At 34.4% G+C, this 23,652-nt stretch overlaps 1 protein-coding gene across 7 annotated transcripts in view; it reads left to right on the top strand.

Annotated features, from left to right (window-relative positions):
* The window catches only part of CDH12 (cadherin 12), a 576,725-nt gene that overhangs the window by 197,113 nt on the left and 355,960 nt on the right, over nt 1-23,652 (top strand). For all 7 annotated transcript variants that reach the window (XM_064662120.1, XM_064662078.1, XM_064662095.1 and 4 more), the window contains one exon: nt 14,223-14,324. The gene's annotated coding sequence lies outside the window, so the exon portion shown is untranslated. The remainder of the gene's footprint in view (nt 1-14,222; nt 14,325-23,652) is intronic.

Raw genomic sequence — 23,652 nt, 5'->3', positions numbered from 1 at the left:
TTTTTCAAATTAAAGTTTTTAGCACCTGCCTTTTGAGTATGTTAAACATTTTGTAATAGTTCTGAGGAAACATCCAGACACTCCTTTAACCAGAGGGTGTTTCTCCAGACAGGGAACTAAACAATAAACTTCCATTTAAGTATTTTGACCACAAAAAAAGAGGCAGCATCTTAAATCCCACTACTGTTGTTCTGCAGATGTGGGGTATTTTTTGCATACACTAAATACAAGTTTCCTAATTTCAGCAAAACTCTTCCGAAGAATCTGACCCAGGTAGGAGTTGTTCAAGGTAGATTGATTTATTTTTCTGCAAGTCTTGAAGTAGAAGAGAATCTGCATTTGTCCATGTAACACTTTCTGGGAACTTGAACACTCAGGTGTATTATTATGTATCAGTTTTTAATTTATTGGGGAGTAAGTAGAGTCATATTTCTGCCAGAATTCCGCCAGCAAGCTGAGTGCGCTATTGTCTAATTTTTGTCATCGTTCAGCAGTATCCAGTAGATGGCGCAAGTACACAAGCGATTTGTACAACTCTTTTCTTATCGGAGTTCTTTTATGTTTGATTAATTTCAAGGATTCTAATTCAAATTTAATTATTTAGCTTTTCATTTTCTTTACTATGCTATCTAGTTTTAAGGAAGCCAGACATTATGGGAGAAAATAGGTCTAAGAAGGTCACAGAAGAGCTATTTTGGAGTTACCCTTTAAATCTTTCTGGGAGAACATGTTATCTATCATACGGGTAGACTTCGTGGACTCCTGTTGTAATTGGAAAGCTTCCGAGACGAGACTATATATGCAGTTTGTGCTGCCCCCTTTGAGCAGCAAAGGCACAAGGACTACTCAGTTTAATCACAGCAGCAGGCTTGTAAAAATGTGTTGCTAAAACAGAACCCAATCTCAAGTATCGTGTTGCTTGGCTTGTAAAAATGTGAAGACAGCTATCATACTGTTTTTAATTTACTCCCCTGGCCTGTAACTATGATAGTTCCTGTAACACTGCGTCAGTAATGCTTCCCTTCAGAATACCAATATGAGATACCACTGTGGTGATGGTGGCGGCTGTTGCTGCATTTTTCCTTTCTTTTCTTTACTTGCATCTGAATGTCAAGTGATGGGTTCCTTGGAGAAGCATACCTGAAACCATATCTATGTTTAAACTTACATTGCTAGATGAAAGCTCCTCTAATAATCAATGTTGGAATATGAGGAATTTTAGAAATTAATGCAATAGAGTTTTTTTGTTGTTTGGTTTGGTTTTGGTTTTGGTTTGGTTTTGGTTTAGTTTTGGTTTTGATTTTTTGTTTGTTTTGGTTTGGGGCTTTTTTGTTTGTTTGTTTGTTTTTTTATTTGGTTTTGTAAGCCATATAGCTCTTTGAGTAAGAAATATAAGAAAATAATACTTCCAGGAGAAAGTTCAGTAAACTTAACCTTGTTAATTTGATCACTCTTGTAAAAAATGTGTGTAAAATTGTTAGATTATTATTAAAATATATTTCAAACTCATTTTTCATGCATGTCTTTCAATGGCTCCCAAAATCACTTGGTCTTTTCCAAGATAATATGAAGGAAAAACAGATCCATTATTCATTCTCATCAGTTCTTCAGGAAATAGGTAGTTGCTGGGTTTTTTACAGACTCCAAATAAATGTTTTTACCAGTCACTAAAAAATTTTTCAGCTAAGTCTTTTCCTGACACAAGGATTAATTACTTCTAAAATACATCTTATGAGAAAACAATAGTATTAAGTGTTAAAGTGACAATTTCCCCCATCATACAATATAATGTCCCATCTGGCAGTGCAGCTGTACAAAGTTTTAACAGTTTTCTAAAAAATCTTTTTTTGCAGACCCCAATGTTTTTGAGGGGTTTTATGTTTGTTTGATTTGTTTTTTTAATGTTAGGGTTAGAAACATTTAATATCTTCATTTTCAGCCTTTCTATTTGTGTGTGTTTCTATAACATATTGCTCTCCTGGATAGTCACTCTCAGAAAGGATCAGCGTAGTCCTAGGGAAATGAGGATTTTTGAGAGAGTCTTTTTCATGTCGTCTTACAGATAGGGTCCAAATACAATTTGAATAGTAAAATGTAAATATTAAGAAATGCCAACCAAGTTTTACAGATAGCAGCATTTGACCTTAATCTAATGTGTACCTGAACTGCATATTGTATGTAAACAGAGATTTTTGAAGTTGAAATGTTTAGTAATCCAGGACAATCTGATTTACCAGTGTTACACTCCGGATTTTAAGCCATAAACTGCCCAGAGTGGTTACATTTTATTTAAGATTTTTTAAAAGCCTTTTGGTTCGTTACAACCTCAAATTCACATCTGGAGAAAAGCTACACATTTTTCTCTACGAGAATTTTTTTAATTTAATGAGAAAAATAAGACATTTTGTCAAAAGGTTTTACAGGAGTAAAATACAGCCAAGAAAAATATTTCACTAAAACACCCAGCACAAAGACCCATTCCACAAAAAAACACTCCCACTACAAACAATCAATATATCAGGTTTAGTAAAACACAATTCATTGGTTTTAAGTTACTCACAAGAGAAGGAAAAGAGTAAAAGAAGAAAACAGATTAAAAGAGTAAAGAAAGAGAGAAGGAAGAAAGAAAGAAGGTGAAAAAGGAGAGGAAAATAGTTCCCGACAAGATTTGACCTGCTAGCCAGGTGTGACAGGAATACTGTGGAAGCAACATCCTCTCCTACCAGTTATGGCTCTCACTGGCCACTCTGCTTTATTAGTTTCATTCAACAAAATAGCAGAGGCTTCAACCAGTCTCAGGTTTTTCCTAATGTCCTCTTTGTGAGCTAAGAATAGGAGAAGAAATCGGTCAAAACAATCAGAGTTAAAACAAAAAGATTTACTGTAGCCAAATAAAATCCTTTCTAATGTGAAATAGTCTTCTAGCAGATGAAGCACAGGCTATCATTTTCCTATTAAATGTGAGCTTAGTAAATATGCGAAGAAAAACTCGTTGCATAATGCAACAATGTTGTAAAACGCTTCTAAAAATCCTTTCCATAAATAAGACTGAAAGGATTTAAAAAACCCAATAGAAAATATTCCAGAAGATTTCTAGAGATTTTGTGGTTTTTAGAGGAGACTTTTGTTCCTTCAAGTGATGCTAAAGTAACAATAGGTTTGCATGATCAAAGCTGATTTCATATAGCATGTATTATAGTGATACAGTGACTTTCTTCCTATCGCTCCTAACAGGAAATTATTATATAATAATATTACACTGAGACCAAATCACCATGTTTAGGTTGAAATCTAGCCTACTAATTTTATTCTTTCTGATTGTGAAGTGGCTGAAATTTGTATTTAGAAGACATCGAGAGTTCTAGACTTTTACTTAGCTTATGAACAGGGTTGTATATAGAATAAGCAGACTTGACAGGCAGCTGCCACAGGATGACATAGATTAACAGAGAGGATAGACTCCTAATGCTGAGAAGGTTTATAGTGAAATGCACATAAATAAAATGAGCAAGTGTTGGTTTTTCTGTTTACACATGTGTTCTGTAGTTTATTTACTACAGAAATTGCATAATCATACACTAAAAACAAGTTTAAAAGACTCACAGGTAGCTTAACTGAAGAAAATGGAACTCGTGTTCACTCTGCAACAAAAGTTACTAGTGTAGAAGTACAAAGTAATATCTTTGAAATTACCTGAATGCATCAAGAAGGAACTTGCAGAAGGAACTGCATAAAGTGCAGGTCAAGTGCTGGAGGATTCCCAGTCACCAAGAATGGATTCCTAAAGGACAGGCATTTTGTTACTGTAGCATAGGTTGTGTAGGGTTCACACATGTTCTATTATACAACCCTTTGATGTGAAAATTAGGGTTACACTTAGCTCCTAATTGGGAATAACAGTTGGAAACTCAAATGGGTTCCCAGATAATCAACAATTGCCTGCCCACAGTTGACCAAAATGCATCCATTTCTGGCTCATGTGTTCTCCATCATTAGTGAATTATGGAGTTTCTAGTCTCTGTGTCAAAGGTGTCTTGCTTTTTCTCCCATTCCGTGTGAAGGTTTGATTTGACAGAACAAAATATGTCATTGCATAGACAAGACAAAGGAATCAGAAATAGGGTTGTTTTCCAGTTCTTTGTCCTGTCTCAGATCCATACTCCTGAAGATAAAAACATCAGAGGACTTTCACTTCCTCCCTCTATCATAGATGCAGTGAGCATTGTTAATCACTCAGAACCAAGAAGAAACGTGGGTCAGCAGCTATATTTTAATAGAACTGTAAAGGCAAGCGCAGTGTCTCATTAAGCAATTGAGTTTGACTTCTTAGCCTCAGAAATGCTGTTACTGGCACTGATGCTAGCTTCAGTGAACTAGAAAAACACAGAAAAGAGCGTGACTTGCATTGTTTGTTCTACTGTTCCAGCTGGATTAAGCTAAATTATTCTCATCTCAGTGATTTCCTGCAAACATAAAGGACTGTGGTTCTTACTCTGTTGAGAAACAAGAACATAACCTCTGCTCCAAAATCTCAACATTTTCTTTCCCCTTATGCATAATGTGTGCCTCCAATGTTTGGTAGTTAAGTGAATCATAAACTTTTCATGCTCTGCAGTGGGTATATTCATATGTAAAATTACTACTATGCTTGTCATGAAATTGCAATAGGACATGACACTTATCACAGCTGTGAACTTTTTCCCAACCATCTGAATCTCCAGGTATGCCCTTGAGTTAACAATAACAAGGTGATGTACTACTGTTATACCTTTTACTGTATTTTGTTATGTCACTGTCTGGAAAAACAATTTCATAGGAAAGAGTTAATATAGATTCCTTTTCCTGAATTTTTCCCAAGATCTACATATTTTTAACATGTTACGAATTTAATATGAAAACATATAAAGCATAGGTGCATAGAAGATGCATAAAGCTCCATTAACTTTATGGATTAAAATGTTAAATTTCAAGCAAGTAATAAGACCTTTTATAGTTCAGATTACTAAAAATATTATATAAAATTAAAAGAAAAGGTTTTATATTTTTGAACATAGCTTCTGGCTGTTTAGTAATTTCTGTGTCAGTATAAATAATAATAACCTGTAATTCGAACACAAATTCCACTCTATTTACAAGAAAGAAATTAATAACAAATATAACTTTTTTTGCCTTATGGAAAATTCCCATACATCTGGGATTTTTTTTGTTTCACAAATCTCCCATTCCCTCCCCACCTCCCCCACCGCCTCCAACTCCTCTACTTCAGAATTCCATTAACTTCGTTTATTATTTTTCAAAATTGTCATCAAAAAAGGTGAAATTCATCTCGTACAGAAGATCATCAGCAGAAAGCCCTTTATTGCCACTACATTTTTCATTTAGTAGTAGGAGGAACATAGAGAAAAAGAGTTTTGGGTTATATTTAGGACTACTTATTCCCTCTCTCTCTCTGTTTCCTCTGCATAGTTGTGGCTGTTGGCATCATAGTTAAAGGGACTTCTGCTGCCACTTTTTCAGACCCTCCAGAGGCCATTTGGGCTACTCAATGACTTTTACATCCCATTATCTTGTTGAATAGTTGCATAGGACTTTATCTTCACATGTGTTTTTCAGCAACATTATGTTTTATAAATTCCAGAACAGAATAAAGTAACTTGAAAGAATTGAATGGATTTTTGGATACACTTTGTTGCTTGATTTCTATTAGTCTGCTTAGGCAATGGATGTTTTAGGGGATGGGGGTGGTGTTACTAGGGTTTTTCTTTATATTGATGGCTAAGACTGCAGGTGATGCTGTGAACCTGGTTTCTTAACCATTTAAATTGCATGTGTATTGTCACCAGATCACATTTGTACAGTTCTTGCAATTTTTAAAAACATTTTAAGGAAATTAATTGTAAAGGCTTTTTCATTTGTGATATAGACATCCTGGGGACACATACATACACTTTCTAGTGATATACCATTTTCTGATGGGAGAAGGGAAAAACCAGTTTTCTTTCATTTTTTCTCTTTTCCTCTTCAATCTGCCAAGAACAAAGTATGGAAACATGTTGTTAATTGGTAAACTACTGTCCTTCCAATAGTTGCCATTCCTACCCTTGGGTTGAAGAGAATTTGCATTTTTGAGACCAGATGTAAGCACTGAGTCTACAGAGTTTTGGTTCCTTCCACCAGCTTCTGGAAGAAGTTAGGCTTAACCACAGAACTTTAGTGCATAGCCTCTTCAAAATAAGGTCTCATCATATCCACACATGGTATTATATGTAAAAAATGTGTACTTCATAGGTATCTTTGGCTTAAAGTTTATTTGCAGACTACAAAATTTTTGCTTTACCTTAAATTATTTCATTACTTACCTGTGAAGCAGCTAGTGCCTGAATCATGTGAGAACTGAATCTCATAGAACACACTGGGAGTTGCTGATATTCAGTAAAATAGATTTTGACTGGGAATGTGGGATTCTAAGCATTTTTTCTTTTAAGTAATGGAATTTCAAGACTACAGAACTGCCAATTTAGTTGTCAAAATGTAAAATTTTTTGAGATTTTACCCTTTTATTTAGAGTTTCGTATTTTTAGCAGAAAATTTGGTCTTTTAAAACTTATAAATTACAGTTGTTACACACTTATGTTTGCATTTATTTACCTGCTCTGGTTGATGGCACAATATTCCTTCATACTTTGTTGTTGTGATGATAGAAAACTTGCTTTTCCTGAACAGCTCCAACAAAGCAGTAGAATGATTTCTTAGAGAATCTATAGCTCTCTTACTGGGAAATTGGAGCTTTAACTACAGTATAATTTTGAAAAATTATATATAGACTAGAAATTGTTAAAAAAATCAATATCCAGATAAGAACATCAGAAAGTCACCAGCTAGTTTCTGCTGACTTTGTTATAGCATGTCAAGAAATAACTTCAGGACTAAACCTACCAAAATATTTTACTCTGTTTGAAATTCTACTTGCCAAAACCAATCACACAAAAATTTTAAGCTGGAATATCTATTGCGGAAAGCCTTAGAACAGAAATGAGGCCTCGCACCCCAAGGAATAGTCATGGTCAGTGAAGCTGTGCTTCATATAATGGCAGAATAAAACACTATTAACACTTCCATTATGTTTCATAGAGTTCTTAGAGGAGCTGACACCACAGAGGTGAAAATAAAAAGAGAATTAATCTAGTTATAAGACATAATTGTTAACCAAGTACTTTGAACAGTGATTTCATGTTATTTTTTTAATTTTAAAAGTGAAAAGTGCACTTGAAAATTGTAATTGAAAGCTTTTGTACAGCTAACTGTCTTTTCAGCACTGGAATCTAATCCAAGACCTGTAAACAGACAGACAACTCGCATTTTGGAACATTCAGAAAGGTTCAAGTTCACTGCTGGTGAAAACCCCTGGGCTTTGATAATGTCAAAGAAAGACAGTGGCTTCCAAGAGGTAAAAATGAAATGCAGTGCACTGAATAAAACCTACTATGTTTGGCAGTGGTTTTCTGAAGCAAGTAAGTAATTTTGGTTATCTCAAGTTTGAGAGGAAAATAAAAATTATCTCGAATCCTGAGAATTTTGCAAGACACAACAAAAATTTGCCACTGTACAGGTAGTCTTAACTTCTACTGAAAGAGCTTATTTCTCTACATGAGTAAACACAGTACCAGGGCTCCAGACGCCTTGCTAAAACTGAGGTAGACTGCTTGGTTGTTCATTCAAACTTCTGTTGAATAGTTCTTAATATGGTAGAGAATTGCATTGTCATCCTGTTTTCAAAGTGATATTTGCTACTATTAAAAATAAATTTTGGGGTGAATAGTATTTGAACCTACTATATAATGGTAACCTTATGAAATCAGCTTGGATCTGTTATGTTATACTAATAAGACTAGCAAAAACATGGTAATATCCCATATCAAATGAGAGCATATGGCTTCAGCACATTACATCTCTTTCAGTGCTATTCAGTCTTTACATAGCCCATGTGCTTAATGGAAGTACTATTAGAGTGAAAGCAGAGGCAATATTTCTTTTTTTTACTTTAATTCAGAATTTTAATATTTTTATCAAGTAAATCAATTAGAATTACTAAAAGGCAATGAAAGAAAAATAGCAATAATAAATATGCTAAATTTGAAAGAAAATATGTAATAAAAATCTGTTATCTAGTAGAAAGAAAATATACATATCTATGTGCACTTCTGAGTCTGTGTGAGTAGGTTTTTACAGAGGCAATGGTGAGAACCTAAGGAAATATCCATTTGTTTTTCCACTCAGACAAATTATCTTCCTATAGCCATTAACCAAGTAGACATATGGCATCATTTCACAGAGGAATTTATGTACAGCAAATTATTAATCAGTTTCCCATTGTTCTTGAAACATCCATTCAGCACAATTGTTCTGTAAGCTATTCCAAAAGCAAAAGACTTAAAAATATTTTGGGAGGTTATGATGATTTATTCTGAGAAGTAAACTAGATATATTTAGAAGTAATCTTAAAATTCTTCTTTGGTTTTCTGTTTTTAGGTTTTGGGTTTTTTTCTAGTAGAACTTTTAAAGGAACCTCTCACTTCTCATGAGGCATATATGTGATATGAAAGGGGAAGAGGAAGACCAAAACCTATATAAGGAAATCACTGTATTTTTGATTTGGAGATAGGAATAAACTGCTGTCTAGTATCACAACTAGTCTAGCATGATCCTAGATAATCCTGTCACACTTATCTTTCAACTAAATGACACCTTTATAGGGAAGGGGGATTAGGGAAGATAGACTAGAGTCCAGAAGATGGTATTCAGAAGGCCAAGTATAGATTTTATGTATTTCCACAATTCTTTGAAACTTTTGACTGTCTAATGATAAGACTAAATACTTTTACATGCTATATTTGCTCTGCATTTTTGAGACCACATGAATTCCTGTCAGAAAATTCAGATGAAATATGGATGTTAAGAGACCATAAAATATTATTCAGTGTAGTGACAAAATTCTCTGTCTTAATTCCTAGATAAATCTTGAACAGTCAGTATTTAATTTTTTTGCAATATTTATAGTAGTAATTTTATTATGGTTTTCTTGACTCTTTTCTGTGAAGAAGCAGCTGTAGGATAGAAGTAAATGTCAGAGCAAAAGGCTTATTTGATTAAACTATGGCAACAGAATTAATCTTCCAAAGGAAATCAAGATAATAGAAGGGTCTGGATGGACCAGGAAATTGATAATTGGTTATAAAGCTTTTGACCTTTGAGCTGGCAGTTCAGATTCAAGCTAAGTCCGCAGTGACTGAAAATCATTACTCTCTGATAGCAGTGGAATTGGTATGTGGAATCAGTGATTGGTTTCATTCCAGTTCCTAGTGAACTGGTACTCACATTGCAAAAATAGCTACTCCCATTGTCAGTTTAAGGAAGAAAAGGACAAGAAAACTTCTTCATTTTCTTAGCTTTACAAGTATTTTGGGAGGTGAGGGATGGGAGAAGCTGCCATCGACTGGCACAATGAAAGCATCAACAGCTACTATCAGGCTCTTGTTAAGGAACTAAACCCACTGTATTCCTGTTTTGTCCACATGACACATCTCACTGACCATAATAAAAGTGGAAGTTTTTTGTGTGATACTACTCTGTACACATTTATAAAGATATTGCTCATTCAAAATTGGATTGTTTTCACTATTTTTAGTAGGAAAGAATGTGAGACAATAGAAGTTTTTTGGTTGGGTGTTTTTTTTTTTGTCATTTGTAATTCACAGAAAACTGTTAATCAAGTAGTTTATATGAATCTATTTGACCTTGGGACTTTGCTTGACCTCTTTTGGGTCAATGGATGACTCATAACTGAATTGAGTTACCAAAGATTTATAACTCCTTCTCTGTGTCGATTGTGTTCTTCCTCCTTAATTGGATGACCCGATGTTAATAATTAATGCCACCTAAAACCAGTATCTGTAAGAAATCATTTAGGTTGCTGGCGATCTCAACAACCCCAGAGAGTCATATTAGAATGCTGGAGCATTATGGGCTTGGCAGTGCTGGGTTAATAGTTTATCTTAAAGGTCTGTTCCAACCTAAACAATTCTATGATTTGTCCTCCCCTTACTTTTCTGAGTAAACCTTAGTTATATTTATCATCTCCTTCGCCATCCATTTCCTTTTAACTGTAAAGAATGTGGCAATGTTTGCTCACACGGGCTCACTTCCTGACTCTTTTTTTAAGTTTGCCTGTTTCTTCAATATGTTTTCTGAGTCCTCAGCAAATCAGGAGGATGTTCCATTGCTTCAACATGCTCATATTGCCATGCCCTTTATATAATTTAGCTTAATTTAATAATTTATAATGTATTTATTCTTGCCTATTTCACTACTATCCTTTCTTCTAAATGCTTTTAAATTTATAGTTTGACTGGACGCTATGCATTGTCACTGTGAGGTGTTAGATTCCTTTTCTCTCATATACACCCCCCTTTCCTCACCTAAAACTGGTCCCAAGCCCCCAGCATTTAAAGTATAATTAATCCCTGTCTCATTTTTCTATATAGCTAGTCCAACTAGTAGAGCTGACTAGTAGAGATTTTTGTGTAGGGTTTAGTTCTATAGTAAACAAAACACGGAAGAGAATAAAAATGGACCATTTAAAACTTGAGTTATGTTCATGTTTTTTATAAAAAAATATATTAGAAGACACTGATTCAGAGGTTGCATTGTTCTTTCCACAGAGAGAAAAATTATTTAGAAACCCACTGGATTTGCGTAGGATCTTTTTGAATCCTTTCAGATGTGTCTTTGTAAAACACGAAGTGCTAGAAGGTGAACAAATATGATCATTTCATAGTGCATACTGCTGGTTGTTTTACTGTAATGGATGCATCTTGCTTTGACTGCCAGCAAAGTCAGGAAACAGCCTTCATGTACTGCAGGCTGAAGAAACAGGGAAAATGCAGAGGTGGATGCAAAGACTTACCCTGAAGTGCTGCAGTCCATGAAAGCTTTATTACTGAATTCTGCTACAGGAATCTCAGAGTTCAGCAAAGGAGGTAGCGCTGTTTGTTTTAATATTGATTTGTGAATGAGTAAATATGAAAGCATTATTTGCTGTACATTACCGCATAATTGCTTTGGAAAGCATATTTATCAAATAAGCCCAGATGGAAATGTTCTTTACAAAACTGGCTATTATGATTTTGAAGAGAGGTCAAAAATTACCTGTCATTCTTGTTTTTCTGGTGTGTGTTTCATGGCCAAATGTCTGTAAACACACTAGTGCAGTAAAATGTGAAAATAAGAATTTTGAAAAATACAGGGAGAAGTAAGAGTTAGAAAAACATTTTAGTGCATGATCAAGTTCTTTCTGAATGACTTTTTTTGTGGGGTATAGCCTCAAATTTCTATCTTGCACAAAGCCCTTTCGCTCATGAAGAATAAATGTTGGTGTAATGGGAATGTGGAGGAAAGAAAAAAAAAAAAGTAGTCCCAAATGCCAGCTTAACAAATATGTCCAAGAGGGCACAGACAGAAAAGCACTATGAAATTCAGTCCACATACAAAACCAAAAGAGAGTAAGGAACCATAATTTTATGTACTGCAAGTGAGGTGACTTCTTCACTTGTTTTACTGTGAAAAATATCTGTAAATGAAAGTGAATGATATTTCACGAAATATGTACATATTTCACGAAATATGTATCACTCGGTACTTCCTGCAGTTTCAGGGATGATAAGAATCCTGATAGCTTTAACTTAGTTTTGTAAATGTGTTCGAAAAGTTTTCTGAATGCAAATATATTCTAATGTACTCAAATAGAACTGTAGTTCCCAGTCAATCTCAGTTTCAATGATTAATGTAAACTGTATATTACAGTTCTCATGCTGTACTTTTCCACCAGCTAAGTAAACAAGGTATTTGCAGAAAAGATTTTTCAAATTTAATCAATGCAACTGAGAAAAAAATCTATAAGGTTTACAGAACCACTCTACACCTTATTTGCAGTGCGAGTCATTGTGATCTCTTTCTGGTTGCCAATGTTTTTGGTAAGAAGTGCCAAGCAATAAATAACTAGGGCTGCCTGCTGCATGTTAAGAATATTTTTAAGGAAATGGGAACTTGCAGTGCTAATACCAAAAAGCTGGATTCTTATTTGTTTTTTTTTCCTTGACATTTTGAACTTCTTTATTTATTTCTACATCAGCCGACTCTAGACTCTTGCAACGTGTATAGTTCTGAGCGCATGCTTCAGCTGCTGTTTTGAACTGATACCAAGTGTTATTAATCCATAAAGTTAATATCAAAGTTGCTATTAAATCCAGTAACGCAAAGAACTAACACTGAGAAAAAGCAAGTTGTTTTGCTCTGGATTTTTTATTTTCTATTAGTGGTTTCTGGGACATGAGAAATTTGTACAGTGTTGAGATTCTTCTGCTCTTAGAATGCTTTTTTTGGTTTGTGAGTTTGTTTTTTGTTAGGCATACTAATTTTTTTAGTGTAATGGCTACAAGTAAATTGTTGAAAAGAAAAGGGAATGTGTTTGGTTTGGTAAGCTTGGAGTAAAGCATATGATTTGAATCCTGCTTGCCTTAGCAGGAAAGTTAAAAAGAATTCTCCTGTTAAGTGGGTAGGTTTGGTTCTCATGCTGCCTTCCTCCCAGTTGTGGTGAATTTAAGAGGTAAATAGATCACCATGTCCATGTCATCTGAACATTTGAACACTACCAGCTATTGCAATTAGACTCAATTACTCTACAGTAAATTTACTCTCAGTTAAAAGAATATTTTGGGCATACAAATTTGTGGTTAAATGGCACTAATAATTTCAAATAATTATTGAATAAATACTCCTTCCACTGAAGTTAAAGCAAATACTGTGATTCCCTCCCTCCACATCCCCCACCTTCCCTTACCCCCAATATGATGTTGCTTCTGAAGGTACCAAAAGTGCTTCTGTATTAATCCAGTGGAGAGGAGTGGAAATACTGTAAAACAAGTTATGCATTTATAAATATACAACTTATGTTGTAGTACACTATTTGCTTTTCTTTTAATGTTTCCTTGAAGTATGGAGATTTGGTTTATTAATGTCTGTATAAATGGCTTATTCTCCTCTGCATGCATAATTCACCTGCAACTTTTGAGTTTGTACATTTCTAAAAACCTTAATTTAATATAATCTAGTTGGTTGGCACAGAGTGGGTATTATGTGTCTCTTTATCTTGGATAAGAACACTGCCTGGAGTGTGAAAGAATGCAACCAGATAGTCACCAGCTTCACAGTTTGTCTTCCCTTGAGTTTTATCTGCTTTTATAGTTTTGTATCTTGATGCCATCTCTCTCTTAATGTCCCTCCAGTCTTAGGTTTGGGCTCCCATGGTTTTTAATTTCCTTTTTCTCTTCCTTTCTATTCATTTTTTTTCTGTCCATCTGCATTTGGAAATTCCAATATGCGAATAAATGAATGAAAAATAAAAGTAGCAAAGAAACCTCCAATTTTTAGTCCAATTGAAGTAATAGAAGACATTTTCTACTATTTGTTTTTTTGTTTGTTTCTGTTCCACCTAATCATCCAAACATTAGGTTAAGGTTCAAACAAGAATATGACTCAGAGCTGCGATTGGTACCAGTTCAGGATGGGCTGATTATGGAAGTTGCTTCTCTTAGTTATCAAATTGCACATATGAAAAAGATTACCATCTTGCCATATATGATACTGATTTATACCCTTATGGTAGTGACAAAATTGGCTGCAAAACTGTTGTGAAAAAAACAAATCATGATATGTGATGTCCCTAGCTTGTATTATCACTCCTCCATCCTTTTCAAAAGAAATCTTTGTATGTTTATTTTCATACTGTGATGAATGATAGCTAACACAAAGGAAAGCCAGCCAAGGCAATGCATACAAATCAGAGACATAATATGATGTTCTGCAGTAATGCCTATTTGCAGTAAAATCCCACAAGTTTCAGACAGCTAAGGAACATGAGCAATTTAATTCTGAATATTTGTTCAATGGGGTCCCTCATCTTGAAGTGGTATCTATGTCGTGCTCCTCATCTTGTCATATACAACAGGCACAGAAAAAGTGCTTTTTGGTGGTCTGGTAATATTTTTTTTTGATAGTTTTAAATTCCTAATAACACAAATCACTGTGCTTTTGCTGTTAATTTTTTTTCATTCTCATGAGAAAAAACAATTGGCAAAGACAATTTAACTCTTGTATGTCTTTTACAGACTTTAGTGACCCAATCAGCTGAGGATTGTGGTGAATGAGGCCATCTAAGGGCTGAACTTCACTGATATAAAGTCTTGGAGGATGTGGCATCATATTCACAGGTAGATTTTTAAAAAACTCTGTAGATGTCTCTGTCAGCTCAAAGAGATCCATAATAATTGGGATGAATTTATTGTGTTAAACCTGATGGATTCAGTTCTCACGTTTTAATTGGTGGAAATGTTTTGTTTGTTTGTTTTGTTTGTTGTTATTTATATATTAAACACAATTTAGCTTTAGGCCCATGAAACTGAGCTCAGGAAATCCAGAATTCTAATTATCTTTGCTGCATATCTCAACAAAAATACTTGATTCAATCTTGAGATCGCATGCTACTGACCAATTGACTATTTACAAAGACCCATGTTGCATGTTACCTTTTTTAGACTATTTCAATTTAGATGTAGATTGGAGAAAATAAAAGTACCCTTACAGTCTGTTCTGTACCTCTTAAAGGAGAGAAACTAATTTGCTCCCTGAGCTTTGTTTTCATGATGTTTTCTTCTTGTAATTGCATGGTGCTATTTTTGTCAAATGGTATTTGTCTCCTTTCAAATGCATACCTTAGCAAAACCTCTTTCACAGGAGTCAAAAACAATGTCATAAACTTCCTCATGTTTATTAATGTACTATTGTCTAGTTCAGTTGTTGCTTATGGAAAGTACTATAAACTGGTTTTACTATATTCTTGACTTGATACTGGGGATGACAAAAAAAATCAGTCATCAGGCAGGTGTGAATTTTAAAACTTTGAAGTTAATTATAAAGTATTTTGAGGTAAAAGCCTAAATGAGTTTGAGGTGCAGTCTCCCAAAGATGATAACAGTTGGTGAATTTTTGGGGTTATACTTTATTTTTAGTAATTTAGTCTATGAAGCATTATATTCTGGAGAAAAAAAGCACAGGTGACATGAAATTATGAAATTCAGTAATATTCCATGTATCAAAGTTTTGTTGAATGCTTGCTCTGAACACTCATTTGTAGAATGAGAAATATCTTGATGCCTATTGTCTTCTGATGAAATTATATAAAAAAAACAAAAGCTGTGGAGAGTTGGTTAAGGTTGGTTGTAGTTCAATTTCAGTGGAAAATAAAATAAAAGCCTATTGTGCTTTCTAAAAAGATAATTGATAGTTTCTCTATAGTAAGACATTTTTCTGCTCAAACACCATTTTAAGCATACTTGATTTCAATGGATAATGTACGTTTATGTTGGCCAGTGTAGTTGTGTGACTGAACACAAAGATAGGTTCTTTTACATGTAGCTGCATTTTGGTAATTATGTGATATATCTTACGTAAATATTAAAGATCTGAGATGTATTTTTGTCAGAAATTTCTAATGAAACCTTCAGATACAAAGTTTGAAGTGTCTGGATCCTAATTTTTTTGCTCAAGTTTGTCTTTACAGGTTGTTCTTTGGGACAAAGAGCAAAATGCACTTTTCAGTCATGCATCTTCTCTTACCAAACTCTGGGTTGCTGCGTAGTCAAAAGAAATTAGGAAATTTAGATTATATCACAGTGACTCTGCCGAATACATGAAAAGAACTTCTCTTATTGTCAATGTGATCATCACTTGTTATCTTGACTGGGCCCACTGGAATTGTGCCAAAGGAATTTGGCATGGGACTATTGCAAAATGATTTTTGGATGATATATTCTCATGCACTTTGCCTTTAAAAAATTATTTTTTTGACACCTGGATTGTAATTTAAATTGCATATTGTTTCAGGGCACTCAGGTGGACAGTACGAGAATGTCATGAGAGGGATAATAGAGAGCAAGCAACATGGAATGATTTTATCAAATTTTATTTTAAATTTGATGACATCAGCACTGAATAGAATATCCTCTAAGAATGCCTGCTGTGGACAAAGATAAAGCTTGGCATGCTCGACATATTACTTTTTATTGATAATGAGCTTGTATTCTCACTTCATTTATTATGAAATAAAATTTTAAACTACAAGATTATAAAATTAAGCATAATTAAAAATCTATCTCAACTTTTCATACAGGTTGGATAAGCCTATATGTGTTTGATAAGTTCATATTTATATACGTGCATACAACTAGAGATGTCGAAATCAGCATACTAATGAACATTTAATAGAGAGGTATTAGAATAACAAAGGCTATGTATTCACCTCATTTGGAATGATTTTTAAGCACTCAAATGTTTGTTTTAGCTACATAAATTTCTGCTATGATGAGAAAAATAAGCTCTAGATTTGTGAACTTTGAGGAGCTGAATGGATAAACCAAACATTATGTAGCTGTCTACTTTGCTCCTCACAGCCCATTCCTTCCCCTCCTTTTCACTCTGAGTTTTTGCAGTGGAACATGCTGGTCAAAAGTGTGCATAGCAGGCAGCAATCAAGGTCATCATTGTAGCACCCAGTCTGGAAAAACTAGACTGATAAAGAATGGGGGGAAAAAAGCCTTTTGCTTGATTGCGGGACAACAATCCATAATTTATTTTGCAGATGTCTCTGTAATTTAAGCAGCAGGCAGAACAACCACACAGTTCTAGATGCTCTGGGGAAAGGATAACCAGAGCCTCGTAAATCATGGTAAGGATTAAAAGCAATGAACATTCATCTTCTTAACCACATAAAACAGTATTACAAAGCCAAGGATTACAACTTACTGTGCATGTAATCTTCATTCAGGAATAAAGAGTGTCACCTTTTTTGAAAGCTTCTCTCAACAGTAACACTTACCTTTTGGAAGGGAAAAAAAAAATTAAAACTGATCTTAAAAGAATTTCTGTTATTAAAGGAATACTTAACATTTCCCATAAAAGAAGAGGGAAAAAAAGATCGATTCTTGCTTAGCCCATTTTTTCTAAGGTCCTAATCTATTTTTTAATATTAATATTTATAAATATATTTTAAAATTTTGCTTAATAGACACAATACAAAAAAAGCCACTTACCTTTCACAATGTAAAATGTTTGCCTTTGCTTCAATTTACCTACTTTTTCAAGTTTAAATATTTGACTCAAATACTCATTGTGATTAAAGAATAAGCTCAAAATGAAAAACCATTGCATGTATTCAGGCTGCTAAATAAGTACGGTAAAGCCTGCATTTATCTGTTTACTTTGGAGGTGTTATCAGTATACCTGTAAATTAGTTCTAACTTATCCACCACTGTGTTAAAAATATTTTACTTCCATACTTAGGAAGCAAGTGTAGAGGGACTGAAAACATTTGAAAGAGAGAAGAATGTATGTGATGTCATGAGGAGGCCCTTCATTGCCCAGCAAACCAAGAAAATCGGGGAAACAAGACTGACCTTTTTTTAAAAAAAAATCTGATATGCGACTTGAAATTACATATATTTCTGTTGGAGAAAGAAATGTAGGAAAATACTGTTCAGCAGGGTACTGTACTGTATCTATGACTGTGGTGGTGATCAGCTTTCAATATGCACTAGGATGAAAGCAAAACCTTAAAACTTCTAAAACTCAAATCCATTGCATAAACCACATCAATCTGTGGTCTAGCTTTATACTTTTTAATGCTATTTTGATACAGTTCAATACTTTGAATATGTGGCTTCAGCACCTCAGAATAGTTGAGCTTTTGAAAACTATGAAATCTATTGAGTTTTTAAAAAGCAAGAGTATATATATGTCAAGATAGGTGGACCTAAAAACAGTCTCAGAGTTGGAATATAAATGATGTTTTATTTGGTAGTTAGCATTATAAGTTTAGGGGGAATTTTCTTTCTCCTTTTTTAATTGTTCATTTGTTTAGTCATTTTATTTTCTGATCACAATGTGTTCTGTTGCATTGATGCTATACTTATTTACTTTAATGCCTGTACCTTTATAATACGACAAAACATTTCTAATCACATTGGGTAAGTGGATGAAAAGACCACAGTCCTGAAAGGGCTGTGCTGCTGAAACATCTTTTCTGTTGAGGGACACTGCTCTTCTGGTCTTTTATTTACTAATTAAAAAAAAAAATACAAAAAATAGCTTAGTAATTATTAATCAGATTTAAAATTAATGCATCTTTGAATAGAAATGCTGTAGTGTTGAAGAATGTTGTTCCTGAGAGATGTCCTTCAAAATATATTTTCCTCTTTTTTGTTCTTTAAGCAAGTCATTATTGCTATCCTACAGAATATATATACCACACAGTGTACACTGAGAGGACGTTGACTTCTTGGAGTGAGTCCACAGGAGGGCCACCACATTGATTAGAGGTGATGCAGCACCTGTTCTGTGAGGAAAGGCTCAGAGAACTGGATTTGTTCAGTTTGGAAAAGAGAAGGCTTTGAGGTTACCTAATTGTGGCCTTCCTGAAGGGAGCCTACAAGATGGAGACGTCTTACAAGGACATGTAGTGACAGGACAAGGCTTCAAGCTGAAAGAGAGTAGGTTTAGATTAGAAATTATGAAAAAAATTCTTTACGGTGAGAGTGGTGAGGCACTGGAAGAGGCTGCCCAGAGAAGTTGTGGATGCCCCATCCTTGGAAGTGTTCAAAGCCATGTTGGATGGAGCTCTAAGCAACGTGGTCTAGTGAGAGGTGTCCCTGTCCATGGCAGCAAGGTTGCAACTAGATGATCTTTAAGGTCCCTTCCAACCCAGGCCATTCTATTATTCTATGTTCTAAAGGTGAAAGATACAGTTGGACTACAATTTTAAATCTTGAAAATAAAAAAATAAAAATAAAAAAATTTAAAAAAGAGGAAGATATGTGTGTTTTCTTGATAATTCAAACCTTTGTATTGTCTACAGACACAGACAGACATTGCATTATGATGTTTATGTTCAGTCATTATGTACAAAGAGTCTTCCTTAGAGAGAGCTTCCTGAGTATTGACAGAAGATCGCAATCACAAGAATATTGGTTTGTCAACTGCTTCAGGCCAGACCATTTGATAGATGCTTAAACAATGCTGTAAAATTTTACAGGCCCCTGGCAAGATTTTCTGTCATCATTTCGGAATAGCTGTGTTCTCTGATCATCTCATAAAGATTTCACTGGAAATGTCTTCCTGGGCAGATTTTCTGGGCTTATTTTTCTTCTAACTCAACTATTTTTCTTTCTCTGTTTTTTTCCTTGCTTTGAATATGTGAAAGTTCATTTAATTTCTAATATCTCATTGGGATGTTTGATTACTCTAGAAATGAAACCAATTATACAGATGATACAGGAAGACAGATACATCTACCATGTTAGGCAAGAATGGTGCTTTTGCTTTGAAACTAAATACTGTTCTTGAATACCATTTGTATACAGACTTTTTTCTTTGTATGATTTCATGTAAACTTGAAAATGAGTTCTTTATGATCAACATTGGTTTTCATACCATAAATGTGAGGTACATGAACAGTTTTTCATCCTCATAAAGCGTGTGAGGATGAAATTCATACTGCATTCATGAATCCTGGAATGGATCACAGAATAAGAGTCCGTGATTCATGAAAACCACAAAAATAAAACCACGAAGGAAACAACCAGCTCTGAAGTGAACTGGCAAACACTGCTATTTATTTACGAATGTTAATTTGTTCAAATGTAAATGTCTTTGTATTTTATTTTAAGAAAGCCTTCTATAATGTGTACTATGTATGGCAGACATAGAACACGCTATCTTGAGAGAGCAGGATGACCAGGTGACAGTTGCAAATGGATAGCTGAGACACATTTTTTTAATCTCATGTGCAAACACAGGCACCTTTCAGAAACAGTTATTAATTTGGAATTCTTCAGATTTTAGTGTCAACTTGAGATAATTTTTAAAAGACAATAATTTTCTGACCATGTGTCAGAAACAAGTTGATTGACCAAATATTCAGATTTCAAAGACTATGTTTGATTAAATTGTGAATTCCAAAAATGAAGCCTAAAATTAATCCAAGTTCTTTAGAAAATTAGGAATTTGTTTTACATGGTTGAAATGAAAGAGTAAAATTAAACTACAAATACGCAGTATTCTTATTCACCTGAATCAAATAGTTGAAAATGGCAAAATGTTGTTGCAATGCCACAGAAATAGCTGCTAAAGAAATTGTTTATAACATTTTACTTGAAAAATGGAATGTTTTGAAGGTGTTAAATTTTTTCAGGAATAAAGATTAAGTTACAAAAAGAGAGGTTTGGTTTTTTGGGGTTTTTTCCTTAGCAATAAAAATTTGTATGAAAGTATTCATACTACTACTGAATCTTGTTATTTTAAATATATCTGAAAAGTGATGGTGTCTTTAAAGTCCAGGATGAATGAATAGATCATAGCAAAAAAACAGAACCTATTGATTTAGTTAAAAGTAGGACTAGAAAATTTAAACATATCTAAGTCTCAACTGTTTCAGAAAGTGGTTCATGGTACTAGAGATTCATGGGTTGCTGTGCTTGGAAGAAGTTTATCCTGCTATCCTACCAGTACAACTCCATGCCAAAAGAAATTAGTTTTGATGAAAAAGACTTATTAGCAATGGGGTAGCACTGAGCTGTCACAACAATTTGTCTTCAGCTTCTTACTGAGTGCCCTTATATGGTATTGTACTGAATTATGTGAGCATCTGCTTGTATTCCACTCACTACAGCAGGCATAACTTCCAAAACAAGGGAATGTGAAAGAACAGTGAGATTTACAGGATCAAAATATGAAATCCTTACAGCGATAAGAGCCAAAATATCAAGCTTGCTCTCTTGAGAAGGTGTTCAAAGAGTTGGCAGAATTCACTTAGAAAATTTCTAAACTGTTTGCAGCATGAAGCACTTGGTTTACTCAGTGCTTCATGCAGTCAAAATTAGCACAGGTTCTTCCCTGTCTTAATCCCATACTCAGATGACTGGTATCAAGAATAAAGTAGGAGTACATTTTACACAATTTTTGGCTCTTCGAGGAGTCTGTCATTAATCAGAAGCTGCACTGGCACAATTTTCTTCATCCTTGCTGTTGAAATGCTATTCTTGTTTTCCAGGTGGCAAAGGAATAATGTGTCCGATAATGCTTTGCTGTACTTGTTGTGTATGCTCTGAACATGGAATTGATATTGAATCCTGTAAGTCAGCGAAGATCAGTTGGAATATTTCTTTCTATTCTTCTGTGTTGTCAGCTTGTAGATTCAGAACCAATGTGTCCATGAAGGTGTCTAGAGAGTTCTGTGTTTTCTATATAACCCCTGTAGAGTTTACCGGGGTAATATGGATGCTTCAAATATTCTGTTATTTTGGTTGTATAGGACTCCATAAAGGTGTTGAAAGGTGTTTCCAGATTTTTTTTTTTTTGCTTCAAAATATGTTAGATGGGGAATATGATTTGCAATGGATGACAATGCTACATTATTTATCTGATTTTTTATTTATAAGATATGGACATTAGTAGTAAGCATGTGGGACCCTCTATAGAGCTATGTTCTACAAACCTTTGTTTGCATTGGTAAACCTGACACTGAACTCCTGATGTTTAGTGGTATTACTCATAGAATTATGAGCTTTGAAAGGAATGGAGATGAAATTTTGAATTATAACACATTATATCCTTTTAAGAATTATATAAGTATTTGTTTCAAGGATAGAATATTACAAATATTCATATTGATACAGTCCACTGAGTACATACAATATGCTATAAAAATTTCATGGAGGAAAAACACATGTACAAAATTCTGTAAAATAGTTACATGCTTATTGTACAAATAAGATAAGGATCTGTCACCTCACTGAGTCCAGCCTTTGACTAGACCTTGTCAAATAAACCGTAGCACTAAGTGCCACATCCAGTCATTTCTTGAACACCTCCAGGGATGGTGACTCTCATCACCTTCCTGGGCAGTCCATTCCAATGTTTAACAACTCTTTCCATGAAGAAATTCCTCCTGTCCATTATGCATGACTCATTTCTAAAATCAAGGAATTTTGATCAACACAGATTACAAATCAACAGCAACAGTGTAGGATTTTTTATTTTCACTACACCTCAGGGAAACATATTTTGGTTATGTAAATTTGAGGTTTAATTGAAGTAAAACACAAAATAAGACATTTGAATATGAAAATCCAACCAAAACGTAGTTGACTTTTTTGGATGAAAATATTTATTCATAAATGGAATGACTCAAAATGTTATTCTTTTTTTTTAATATCAAGTACGTTTTGCTTGAAAATAATAAAAAAAAATGTGCAGACTTGAAATGTTACAGGCAAATTACTGGTAAGTAATTATTGTGCCTCTATTTTTTGGCTGCCTGTCTGTGACATCATGTTGCCACCCATAACTCATAAAGATTGTTCTGTTAGCTGTTAACATAAGCCTGTTGAATTTGACAGTGACCATGTCAAAACTCAGGAAATCCAAATTCACTAATGCGGTAAAACAAAAAACAACAAAAAATCCTTAATTCCTTTCTTATTTTGATCACTGTGTAAAATGTGGGACATGATCTGATGACTGGAAAAAGGCAAATCTTGCACACATTTTCAAAAAGGACCCAAAAGGCCATACATAGAACTACTGTATAAGACATCTTATTTTAGCTTCTGAGGGGACTCATGGAGTCCTCCTAAAGCTCACATCTGGGCCCATGAAGGAGAAGGTAGTGATCGAGAACAGTCAACATGGGTTCATCAAGGGGAATTCATGCCTGACAAACCTGATTGTTTTCTGCTTTGTGAACATGGAGAAAACAATGGGTAATATTTGCCTTGACTTTTTCACTGTTAGTATTGAACGTTGCACTCTGGATGGTGGAAAACTAGATAGATTAAAAAGCTGGTTGAATGGCTGGGACCAGAGAGTATTGGTGAATGGGGTGAATGGATCATGTGCTACTTGAAGGCCTGTGATAAACTAAGTATGTCAGAGGTCTAACCAAGCCAGCAAGGTGGCATCTGGACTGTATTCATACAGTCACAGATAGGACATAGGTGGAAAAGGATTTTCTCTTCTGTTCAGAACTTGTGAGACCTCCAATTAGATAGCGTTTGCAATTTTAGGCTCCATAATACAAGAAGAACATTAATTAGCTGTAGTGAGATTAGCAGAGGATCTGCAAGGTAGTCAGGCGCTGGAGCACTTCTGTGAGGACTGGATGAAATATCAGGGCTTGTTCATCCTGGAGAAGACACTGTTTTGGGAGGAGGTATCAGCAGCTTGCCCATACCTCCAAGTGGGTTAGCAAAATGATGGAGCTGGGTTCTTCAAGGGGAGAATGAAAGGCAATAGGCATAAACAGAAAAAAGTGAGGTTCAGGTCTAATAACGCTTTTCTACTGTTTTTGTTATTATACTTTAAGATATCCGATTGGTTAAAAAAAAAAAAAAAAGCACATTGAATAAGAAAACTTTTGAATAAGCATATTTTCAAAAGAAGAGAAAATGGAATAAATGAGAAAACCTAATCTGCCATGATACATTCCTG

This window comes from Pseudopipra pipra, chromosome 1, assembly GCF_036250125.1.
Source record: "Pseudopipra pipra isolate bDixPip1 chromosome 1, bDixPip1.hap1, whole genome shotgun sequence".
In the NCBI taxonomy this organism is placed as follows: domain Eukaryota; kingdom Metazoa; phylum Chordata; class Aves; order Passeriformes; family Pipridae; genus Pseudopipra; species Pseudopipra pipra.
Note: the sequence above shows the minus strand (reverse complement) of the source record. Positions and strands in the feature narration are given on the sequence as shown.